General features: G+C 38.0%; 3 non-coding genes across 3 annotated transcripts; all 3 read right to left on the reverse strand.

Moving 5' to 3' along the window:
- Positions 1 to 7,571: 7,571 nt before the first annotated feature.
- Trnai-uau (transfer RNA isoleucine (anticodon UAU)) lies at positions 7,572 to 7,678 on the reverse strand. Its single transcript has 2 exons — positions 7,641 to 7,678; positions 7,572 to 7,607 (listed from the first exon to the last, which is right to left on the reverse strand). It is a non-coding gene; the product is annotated as a tRNA-Ile (tRNA).
- A 1,539-nt stretch (positions 7,679 to 9,217) lies between these two features.
- Positions 9,218 to 9,323, reverse strand: Trnai-uau (transfer RNA isoleucine (anticodon UAU)). Its single transcript has 2 exons — positions 9,286 to 9,323; positions 9,218 to 9,253 (listed from the first exon to the last, which is right to left on the reverse strand). It is a non-coding gene; the product is annotated as a tRNA-Ile (tRNA).
- A 2,508-nt stretch (positions 9,324 to 11,831) lies between these two features.
- Positions 11,832 to 11,938, reverse strand: Trnai-uau (transfer RNA isoleucine (anticodon UAU)). The gene is made up of 2 exons: positions 11,901 to 11,938; positions 11,832 to 11,867 (listed from the first exon to the last, which is right to left on the reverse strand). It is a non-coding gene; the product is annotated as a tRNA-Ile (tRNA).
- Between the last annotated feature and the right edge of the window lie 675 nt (positions 11,939 to 12,613).

The raw sequence follows: 12,613 nt of genomic DNA on the forward strand, positions 1-12,613 counted from the left end.
ACGTAACATAGGGAATATTAGAGATGTAAGATAAGGCTGTAGTGTCGCATTTAGGCATAAGCTCAAAAAGTTATTGCTTATTTTAAATTTTTGTGTAGTAATGTTTATGTGTAGTAATGTTCATGTGTAGTAATGTTCATGTGTAGTAATGTTCATGTGTAGTAATGTTTTTGTGTCGTAATGTTCATGTGTAATAATGTTTTTGTGTGGTAATGTTTATGTGTAGTAATGTTCATGTGTAGTAATGTTTTTGTGTAGTAATGTTCATGTGTAGTAATGTTTTTGTGTCGCAATGTTCATGTGTAGTAATGTTTATGTGTAGTAATGTTTATGTGTAGTAATGTTTTTGTGTCGTAATGTTCATGTGTAGTTATCTTTATGTGTAGTAATGTTTATGTGTAGTTATCTTTATGTGTAATAATGTGTATGTGTAGTTATAGAATGGGATTATGTGCATTTCACATTATGCTCGACACTGGGCTTCACTGAATTCTCAGCAACAAGCGGGTATATAGAAAGGGGATTGGATGAACGATTGTGGAGAAAATCAAAGGGTAGACATAAACAGTCATATATAGATTACTCTGCCCTTTATATCCATAAACCTGCGGATGGTCGTGGGTTTCCCCCCGGGCTCTGTCCTGTTTCCTTTCACCATGACGCTGGCGGCCGCCTTATAAGTGAAGTATTCTTCAGCACAAGGTCAAAAGTCATTCAAATATATAAATAAATTTATAGGCAGTGTTTAAGCCTAAACGTTTATTATGTTTTAATGTTTATGCACCTTTGTGAGGCCTCCTGTGTGGCGTAACTTTTTAACTAGGGACCTCCAGGCTTTGTATAGTTAAGGGAGTCGCCACCTCTAAATGCAGCCCTGGATAAGACATAATCACGAGGCCTCGTTCTTTGCTATTGGCTAAGATATTCAATAAAACGTCTCTGCGAAATTTCCTCCACCATGGCCAGAGGGAATATTATGGAGGAAATAAAAGTTTGTAAAGAAACAAAAATACATCTCACAGGCAACAAGTCAAAGGTTGCATTTTAATTGCTTCTTGTGTGATGATGCAAGAGTCATTTCTCATAGGCAGGGTAATTATGCCTATAATTTCTCATAGACATAGTTAAGCTTATTAAGGTTAATAAACTTGTTAGCCAATACGTGACTTTCATTACTAACCGGACGTATATGTGTGTGACACACTTTTCCACTTTTAATGCTGAATTCCAACAGCTATACTTTCTTAAAAATGAAACGTTATATATAACTTTAATAATGTCAAATCTAAACATTTTGCCCTATTGGCATGTTAGGTTAACGCTAAAGTGTTAAAAGTGGTAAAATTGGTATCCTCCTTTCCATAATTTTAGATGAAATTTGTTGCACAATAACTTACATGTCAAGCACTGTTTCCCCCTTGTTACGTAAGAAATAGCAATTTTAGCAAGTAGCAAGTGATTAGAAATTTTGACTCAAGTCTTATATTACTTCGTGATCCCGTGGCAGGAATTATAAATATTAAACATATCGTAGTCTGGCATCATGTTGCAAATGATATAAAGGGGATCGTAACATTTTAAAATGTTGGCACCCATATTTTACAGTATTGAACAAACTCTTTAACATTTACACATTTTACAGAATTTAACATTCGCCTTCATATAAGTGAAATATTCTTGTATATGGCATGAAACACGAATCAAATAAATAAATAAGTAGTATATCAAATCCTTTATTTCTTATATCTTAAATAATCCATTTTAGGATTGTTTCTGATAGACGGAAAAGATAGGGGCTTGAAGTACAACATTTTCCCGTATGACCCCAAAGGCGGAGACCCTAGTCTATATCAAGCACGAAGACACGGAGGGTAAAATGTGTTGACCTTTTGCCGGTATTCTATTGGCTTTAGTTCCGGGTGCAAACAGTGCAGACTTTCTAATCGCCATTTTGTCCGCCTGTGTGGAATGTTTATAAGGCTGGTGGCATTAGAGCTTACATTGTGACGTCTGTCATGAAGAACGAAGGTTGCGTTAAACAAAGGACAGCAATGAATTAAATACTAATTAGAAAACAGTGTTCAGAATCTTCCACTGAATTACTGAAAAAAAATTAAACCATTTAAAAATATATTACTTTCATAGGCCAAATAGCTACATATTTCAAAGGGTGCATCACTATGCACGCGCAAAACACTCAAATGGCGATTTATGACTGAGCTACAACATTACAGGCTGTTGCGTCACCCCAGGTTTCCACTCAATGTTAATTCTTTTGTATATACTTTTCTACTTTAAACTATGATCGAGTTCTAATCAAGTTTTATAAAGATTCTGTCATGTAAATGCGCGAAATTTACTGAATAACTGCTGAAGTTTACTATGTTTCACTTATCATGAGCAGACTGACTGTTCTTTACACCTGTTAAGACTCTGCGCCCAGTTGTTCAAAAGCGCATTCGCTGTTAAAGGAATACAAAATCGACACTGGAGATTGGGTTTCCTGGGTGAAATCGTCTAGCCTTTGTCACGCTTGAATAAACCTACTATACATACCTAAATTCAGCTTAAGCAAGGCATAACCTGGTCTTACCTATTTCTCAAACCAGCCAATCAGAATCGATTCTGTATCCGTTTAAGACCCGTATTAACTTTAGTCCAGACTAAAGTTCAGTTGGTTTTGTATTAGAATAAGAATGGTATTAAGATTTAAACCTGGCTTATAAAGTTTCTATACACTTTTGAACAACCACTATTTATCTTATTATACACAACCCACGGAGACCCATACGTGAAATGCACAGAATAGCTACTTTTTTCCTCCTGCCTGAAATACACGGTAGTTACTCAAGGGTCAAATGATGTCGTGAATTCGATATACTATTTATTTATTTATTTATTTGATTGGTGTTTTACGCTGTACTCAAGAATATTCCACTTATACGACGGCGGCCAGCATTATAGGGGAGGAAACCGGGCACAGCCCGAGGGAAATCCACGACCATCCTAAGATTCCTTGCAGACCTTCCCACGTACGGCCGGAGAGGAAGCCAGCATGAGCTGGACTTGAACTCACAGCGACCGCATTGGTGAGAGGCTTCTGGATCATTACGCTGCGCTCGTGCGCTAACAAACTGAGCAACGGAGGCCTCTGAATTCGACATACAATGAGTTATTCCTGATCAAGGACATGTTATTGTAAGTATATCTGTTCGCATCCGCTTGTGGCACACATATGACGTCATCTCACGTATTTCCTAGAAATGGACATGAGTGCCACGGATATTACTACTTGGAATGGCTGACTCATATCGCGACACCTACAAACCTGTCTATCCAAATTCTTTCGCATTACTAGTGCTGAGAGCAGAACTTTACATTTCCTTCCCAGCTTTTTGAAAAGTAAAGATATGAACATGTTGTTCATTAGATGGTCTAACCACGTGAGAGAACGGAAACTAATTATTCCTGCTGCGGTTACAGGTGTCCCAAAAATTAGAAGAATTAAGATAAGTTCTTTAAAAACCACTTTCCTTCTAAAGTAATATTGTATACTTACTGAGATCGCTCTACTGGTAAAGACATGTTTTCCAGAAGGTCGTCAGTTAATTGTCAAAGGCCGGCGATTTTCTCTCATTTTCCTTCACATATGAAAATGACGACCGTCGTTTAAGTGAAAGCCTTTTTTTAATCGAGCGGCGATAGCTGCTCAGGCTACTTGTATGCCATCAGTTTTGTATTCTAGCATCACTCAGACAACACACTTTCTGTTAAATTCAACAGATTATTTTTTTTAGTGTACCGTGCACCGACTATTCATGCGAACATTAAACAGTGGTTTTTTTTGGTCATTTTAAAAACTGATCATCGGTTTATTTTGCAAAAACCCATCCGTAAACCAAGGTTTTCTTTTACCAGTTTACATTTGAAGCATTAAATTCTGTGGAATTGGAGTGGATAGGGATTGTACTTAAATAAATAAACTGTATTGATATAAAGCGACTTAGCATTGAGTGGGCTAACAGTGAAGACAGTACTTTGAACTGATAAGCAGGGAGTTAATTTGAACCGGTTGGTTATGGAGATACCTTTAATTACATTGTATTCATGTACAGCGAGTTAACTTTGAATTACTTAGTAATGTTGTATTCATATGGTATGAGTTAACTATGAGCTGGCTGGTTACAGAGATACCATAACTAAGTAATATTACAGAAAATTAGCTTTGAGTCCGTTAAGTGAGACACCCTTAGCTACGCTGTGTTGATATGTATCCCAGTTATCTTTGATCTGGCTAGTTGTGCAGACACCCTTAACTACGCTGTGTTGATATGTATCCCAGTTATCTTTAATTTGGCTAGTTGTGCAGACACCCTTAACTACGCTGTGTTGATATGTATCCCAGTTATCTTTGATTTGGCTAGTTGTGCAGACACCCTTAACTACTCTGTGTTGATATTTAGTTCAGCTATCTTTGATTTGGCTAGTTGTGCAGACACCCTTAACTACGCTGTGTTGATATGTATCCCAGTTATCTTTGATTTGGCTAGTTGTGCAGACACCCTTAACTACGCTGTGTTGATATGTATCCCAGTTATCTTTGATTTGGCTAGTTGTGCAGACACCCTTGAAGTCCTCATCCAGTCAAATTACATGTCAACAAAAAGTAAAACTTTTATATATTATATTGTATATTCTTTTTAAAGCGGGAAGAGTTAAAAATGGATGTATGAAAAAAAATTAATGATTATTTTTAGTGCTTTTGGCAACTTTGAAATTTGAACCAAATCCTGTTTGGTTTTGGCACTCGGTAATTTCTGTCAATAGAGCCTTAATGACGTCACAATTGGACATTTGAGTTTGTTACTTGTGACGTCACGCAATCCATATCACGCTCTACAGGTAAGTTCGGCTATGTTCGGCCCAAGTGTTAAACGCCCTTAAAAATGCCTCATATACGTCACCGGAACACCAAATTAATCATTTTCATATTATTTTAACTCTTCTTGTGTAAATGTGTGTAATGATAGTGAATTGGTCATAATGACATTTTCACTGAAGTAGGACTTTACGTTACCCAGTTAACTTTAAGTTGTCTAGTTGTGCAGACACCCTTAAGTAAGCCGTAGTGATATGTATCCCTGTTAGCTTTGGGTTGGCCAGTTGTGCAGACACCCTAAAGTGCTCTGTATTCATATTCAAGAATAGAGATTCTTAAGTACATTATATTGATATGTACACAGTATCACACGAAAGACGGAGAGCAGGAGAGAAGACATCTGAGACGACAAAGGTTGACCGGGCTAAGACAATTACTTTAGTGATGAATGAATGGCTAAATCATGCTAAACACACATATACATACGTACATATAATTAACACAAAGGCCATAGTAAGCACAAACCCGTTGTAGTAGTATAACTTCAATATTTTCAATATCAAAGCTTTCAGCTTACAATAACAATACAAAAGCAGAATTTCACTTGTGGCATCCGGTTAGTTTCGTGTTGGCTAGTTGTAGAGGCACACCTAAGTACATTGTATTGAAATGTATCCAGTTTGTACGAGTTGACTAGTTGTTTGAGACACCCTTGAGTACATTGTATTGAAATGTATCCAGTTTATAGTACGTTGTACTGTTCTGTATCCACTTTGCGCTGAATTATCTAGGGGGCCTCCTTGGACGAGATGGTGAGCACGCTAGCGTGGCGAAATGTATCAGAAGCCTCTCACCAATGCGGTCACCGTGCGTTCAAGTCCAGCTCATGCTAGCTTCTTCTCCCGCAGTACACGGGAAGGTTTGTCAGCAACCTGAGTCCCTCCCGGTTCTCCCCAGTTTGCCCCCGCCATAATGCTGGGTGCCGTCTTATAAGTGAGATATTCTTGAGTACGGCGTAAAACACCAAGAGCTGTCTTGTTACATGTAGGTGCATGAGACACCATTTAAATATAGTGCACTTTTGCAGAGTAATGCACACAATTTATTGTCTCACATTATATGGTAATACATCTAGTGTGAGCAAGATGTACAAATTACCACAGGTTCTAGGTGGGCCGCTTTAACAGCGTACGGAACCAAGACACTTCTCTGTCACCTTCATGACGAAATACCTCCGATCCACCAGGAAAAGACAAATGCGCTGGACGATAATACATTGGATTTCTGTCGATGTTCGCCATTAAAACACCCCATGTTTGATTTTTTGGAGCATAATTCAAACAATGTATAATTTTTCAGAAAAAAAATTGTTTTAATTACTTGAAACTCTCGTTCAAACAGAGTTTTACAGTGTAATCGGGTCTTTCAAATTGATCACGTGGTCTCATGAAACTCTGAGATAGAGGCTCGGCCGTCTGGCTTATTCATACAGGCTATGTTTGGGAATAAAGTGAAACCATCTTAAATGAGATTCTTTAATAAACATTCCCTTGAATTTTCTATTTATTTAACTTCCTGCTTTAATAATGAAGGAAAGAAAATGATCACAAGAGATGGTTAGTTTCGTAAATAAAAAAAGAATTGGATGATACGCATGTAAAGTATATGGTAAGAGCACATTTTAGGCTATTACTAGGTCAAGCATGCTTATACATTAGTAAACTATTACGTTTTGACGTTGTTTGTATTGTTGTATGCCCTACTTTGGGAAACAGCTTTAAAAAGAGAAATGGAAAATTATACTAACTTGGAAAGGCGTCATTGTACTACAAACAAAAAGTTTATTTTGTTAAGGTGGGAGTTGGGGTGGGCGTTAAACTCAACCTGTTGAAGGAAGTAAACCACTCTCTTAAAACTGAAATGTAAACATGTATATAGCTTTGATAATTTTAAATTCATCATTTTAGCAGTGGTGGAGGAGGGAAATCATATATAATGGTAGGTTAACACTTTTTAAAGAGAAATCCACCATTTAATGAATGAATGAATGAATGAATGAATGAATGAATTTATTTATTTATTTATTTATTTATTTATTTATTTATTTATTTATTTATTTATTTATTTATTCATTCATTTATTCATTTATTTATTTGGGGGGCGGGGGGGGGGGGGGTTGGAGGGGTGAACACTTGACCATCCACAGGTTGCCGGATAGGAAGCCAGCATGAGATGGATTTGAGCTCACAGCGACCGCAGTGGTTAGAGGCTCCAGTGTCACTGCGCTTCTGACACTTTAGAAAAGGATTTTAAATGTTGTAATTTACTACTATTACATGCCCGACAGACCACATTAACTTCATTCGTATCTGTTGTGGTATCTTGGACAGATTAACGGCCATTTATCACTTCTAATTCCGCTGAATACCATGTTCTTTATTAAGGATTTTATTTCATTCTTGGTTTGAAATTTACAGTTACCATACTGTACCCACGTATGGGGCGTGTGTTTTTTTTGCATGGATTCCGTCACGCCTCCACCCACACGACTAACCAGGTGGGGCAAGGGAGAGGGGGGGGGGGTGTTGTATACGGAAGTAAATAAGAATCAGATCAATGTAGCGACAAATCATTAAAGCAAGTCATCAATCAATCAGACCAAAAACTAGATAGGTTGGATAGGAAAAATTACTGCTCCAGGTGAGGATCGAACTCACGACCTCCGCATGCCTCTTGCCATGTTACACCTGATTTTACTGTCTATAAGTACGGCGCGCTAACCGACTGAGCCACTGGAGCAGCTGCAAGAAATATTAAATATTGCGGAGGAGATTATCGAACGGCTGTATACAGATTGTGCAATGGTTTTGTATTTCAGTGCATTGCCTAGCCAGACCACTGGACATGAGGTTTGTCAGGTCTATGACGTTAGTTTATCCCATGGACTCAGGGTCTCTCCACCCATATAGATCCGGATGATACACAAACTGTAATTTACAGGTGTTTGGGTCAAGGCAAAGCGATTCACAGTTTCAGCAAATCTGTTGCTAGTCCTCGGAGTTCCTGACAGACATTTGGCAGTGGAAGAAATGTTACACAATTTCCGGGATCGGGTACTAGACAAAGATTATTTTCAAAACTGAATGGATTGTGGTTGTCCAAAAGTTACACAGTACGCCAAATTTATCCAAATCCGTCCATAATGTTTGTCCACAAAGTTGCAGATATTCGGATAGAATCCCCTTTCGCACAGATAATAACATAAGTACGACACAGAGGTATTTGTTCTTGTTAAATTGGCTATACCGGAAAGTTTTAGTAAAAATCTATAATCGCAACTCAAATTTTCTGCACTTCCCAAGAAAAAAAGTCACATTATTTCTTCTCAACAAATATCACACTCCTTCCTGACCTATTAACAGTGTTAAAATGAACCAAAGTTTGAAAACGTTATTAAGCGGCCCGCTTTATAAATTTCTGTTATTATTTATCTATATATAATTATTTTTCTATAACCCTGTATCTCCAGTGATAAGTTCCACGTAATACACAAGTATATAGTGTAATTCCAAAAACCTAAAGCTTCATATTGACCGAACAGTTCAGCATTTTATTCCACCCTCATTTAGGAATATTATAAAATGGACAGCAACGACATGCACATGTTTTCCTGTGAAGCATGTTCGTCTGAATACTTGGTAAAGTAGAGATGACTCATCACGAGAATAAAAGAACATAGTAATATTTTCTAAAGACAGTGAAATATACAATCATCTCACCAGCTTAATCTGTCTGCCAGATAGATAACCTTAACAATATTAATCCACCAAGCCTTTGTGGTATTGTATACTTAGCAAATTATTACGTATCAGTCTTGTATACAGTGGTCCGATATTTTGTTTAAGGAGGCCTTTTTTGTATTCGTAGATGTAGGCTTAATCTGAGTGATGGGTTATGGGCATCTAAAGAGCTTGTGTTTGTTTTACTAGCCCCTTCGCATTGATCATGTTCTTACTTAGCCCCTGTCATGTCTGACTCATCCTGCTGTGAAACCTGTATATATAGCATATCATGTAACACATCGGTTTCCTCCCACTTTAATGCTGGTAACCGTTGTATAATTGAAATATTTTTGAATACGGCGTAAAACAACAATCAAATAAATTAGTAAATATCTCCACTGAAAAGTAACTCGTACACAAGCGAGGCTGATAGTTTATGAAATATTGTTTGGGTTACATAATAGCAGAAAGTTTGCGCTAACCGAGTGTTTGCCCAGAATCTACGGTAGAACCACTTCAAACATCTCAGTATTGTCTACATGTGACAAAAAGTGATTGCTCCAGGTGAGGATCGAACTCACGACCTCCGCATGCCTCTAGCCTGTAACAGCTGGCGTTACTGTCTATAAGTACGGCGCGCTAACCGACTGAGCCACTGGAGCAGATGTAAACACTTGTTACCATTTCAGAGCAGATTATCGCGTCGTTGATCAGGTAAACTGTGCAGTGGCTTTGTATTACTCGACATTACCTTGACAAAGTACTGGTAAAGATACTGCACAAGGCACAGGTGAGGAGGTCTGTCAGGCACGTGCCGCAGTTCGATGGTTTATTCCATGGAATCCGGGTTCTTACCTTTTAAACCCGACTGCCACCATAAAAGCAAAAAATCCTTGAGTATGACATTAAACTTGAATGAAATATATACATAAATCATAAAGATAAAATCTACACAATGTAGGGTACTTAATGTCATTAACTATGTTCATTTTGTCTACATGTAACGATAACAATTTGTCTAGGTGTGACGAAAACAAATTGCCTAGATGTGACGAAAACAAATTGCCTAGATGTGACGAAAATAAGCTGTCTAGATGGGGTGAAAACAAATTTGATTTCTTTTAGAAGAAAAAGGCGTATTGTCCAGACAATTTTCAAACAACGTGTATACTTTGGCCGAATGTTTAATGTTATAATCACGGGTCCAGACTATGAGTTTCCTGCACCCAGAAATATGATCACAGACATAAATGTGAAACAAAGACATAAAAAGCTACCCTATATCTTAATGTTATTCTTATATACATATATATAAACAGCAATAAATCAAGTAAACTAATTTTGTCTGGATGTGATGAAATGTATCTGTTCCAGGTGAGGATCGAACTCCCGACCTCTGCATGCCTTTAGCCATGTTACGGCAAAAGTTGTAATCGTATTCCAGTGCAGAATGTCGCACCACTGTACAGTGTGCCCGACCACATTGCGACACATGTACGTGGTCAGTGTTAACCCAAACGTTAAGTACTACATGTATATTACGTTGTTGTCAAAGTGACTGGGCAAATCGATGTTTGATAAAGCCATAATATATATAAATATACAATCTAAAATGATCGATGAGCATCCTGGTATTAAAAAGCTACACAAACGCGTAAATACACCTCTTCCGTCATCTAAAAATAGGAATCCTTAGAGGTGAACCGCAAAGATTTTTGATCAGAGTAAGTACTATCAGACTCGGGTCCAAGCTGACCATAGTTCTCTTGCAATGTAACAGTAGGACACCGACCCCCCACCACAGCTTCCGTTTTTCGGGAATGTAATTCTGTGTTTTTTAGGGTGTAAAGTCTTTTTTTTTTGCTGCCAGCCTGCCGTTTTTGGTGTACAGGTGTATGTTTGGTATCAAAATGGTGGAAATTGTCTAAGCTTTGGGCAGGTATGAGTTATAGTGATGAAAGTTTGAAATTCTGAGCGAGAGTACAAAAGCAGAGAGGTGGTGATGAGGTTGCGAGTGACGTCTCCTTGTCTGGGACTGAGCTACAGCGCTAAACGTTAACATTGCCGCTCATGGAAAATTAATAGGGGTCTATGGCCAGTAACACGTTTCCATTTTGCACACAGAAGGTCATCACTTCTACAGGTACGAACGATAGACTACACAGCCTCGGCCCGAATTTCTGTAGGCGGCAAATCTTTCCCATGTGACCGATCGATCCATCAGGCAACCGAATGGGCTACCGAATTCGCGATGAAATACATGGTAAGTTTACAGATAATAGGGTTATGGTCTAAAGAAATCTCAGGTTCCGCAAGCAGCAGCCTGATAAAAGGGAGATAATTTCATGATTGCCTTTACCATAAAGGTTACGCGGGCGCATTGATTTTCCTCACTATTTATGCAGTAAATTTGTCACCTTCAACCTCCAAAATATATATGCCCTATCTTTCGCGTGGTGGCATGACATAGCACCACATGTAACTTGCACTTTTCTCTACAACATATAAAAAAAACGACCTAGCTTGATCACTATTTTTGGAGCTATGCTTGGTGGAAGTGAAGTCATAATGTTTTGTTACCTTGGAAACCTCCAAGAGGGTGCGTAATAACACTGGGCAAAATGTTTTCAATTCTTCCCAAGACAAAAAAGTTCTGATATGTTTCAGCGAGGTACAAACATTTATAGTGTATTAACAACATGGATGTCTCTTTGGCACTATTACCCATTTAGTGCTGCTTCACACTTCAGTTCGGGGACATATCTTGGACCCAATTGCTTGAATTGTGCACGTGTAACCTGAAGTGGCATCCCTAATATCTTGGGTATTATTGGATAATATTCAATTATCTCTCTGGCATTATGCCAAAAAAATGCAACATTTGTAAATTCGTACACCATTTAATGCCGTCTACATCGGCTTCAAATGAGGACCTAAATTTTTCATTCAAAAAGAAACAGATTAGCTACACATGATACTAAGTATGATACTACATGCAGAATTTTCTTTCGTAAAGTTAGAGAGATAGGACAGACAAAATGAACGCCGGTCAAATCACAATCTACTTTGTGCACGCATCAAATTCTTCAAGAAGGTAAATGAATACACCAAAGCGGCACCTGTCTTTGTCAACTGTGCTCATATTGTCTAAAAAGTTCAGCAAAACGTTCTGCTCCAGGTGAGGATCGAACTCACGACCTCCGCATGCCTCTCAAAGTGCTAAGGCTGACGTTACTGTCTATAAGTACGGCGCGCTAACCGACTGAGCCACTGGAGCAGCTGCTGCCAAAGTTTGTTATTCCGGAGCAGATTATCGTATTTCAGAGCAGATTATCGTATTCCAGAGCCGAGTATTTGATTTGATTTGATTTATTCACCAGAAAGAAAGTAGAAAAGGAAGGACATCTCAATACCTCTCTGTACCTAAACCTCTTGTATCCGCATGGTTATATATAAATATATATACACACACATACACACATACATATACATACATATACATACACACCCACAAACACACAGGCACACGCATATGTATGTACATGTACGTATATTCATACAAATACATCTTAAATATTATCGTAATGTGCAAAGTATAAGTAGGCCTATATAATAATGGTTTTTCTTAGTCAAGGTTAACACAAACAGGTATACACACACACACATAATTACATATGTACGGATACATCAGTTTGTCAACATAATACAACTTATAGCACTCTGGCGGGAGCAGAAACCCCAAAGGGCTTATTGTATCCCATAACATGTTTAAATTTAATTGACAAGAGATGCTAACTGGTTAATACTCATATGTTGGAATGAAGCACTTGCACATACGTACACGTGTACCTAATTATGCATACACATAGTAGTTACTACAGTAGCACCCACTCCTAAATGTAAGGATATACAGACAGTAAAGAGAATTTACATTCGTAAATATGTGTACAAA

The sequence above is a fragment of the Liolophura sinensis genome, chromosome 5, assembly GCF_032854445.1.
Source record: "Liolophura sinensis isolate JHLJ2023 chromosome 5, CUHK_Ljap_v2, whole genome shotgun sequence".
NCBI lineage: Eukaryota > Metazoa > Mollusca > Polyplacophora > Chitonida > Chitonidae > Liolophura > Liolophura sinensis.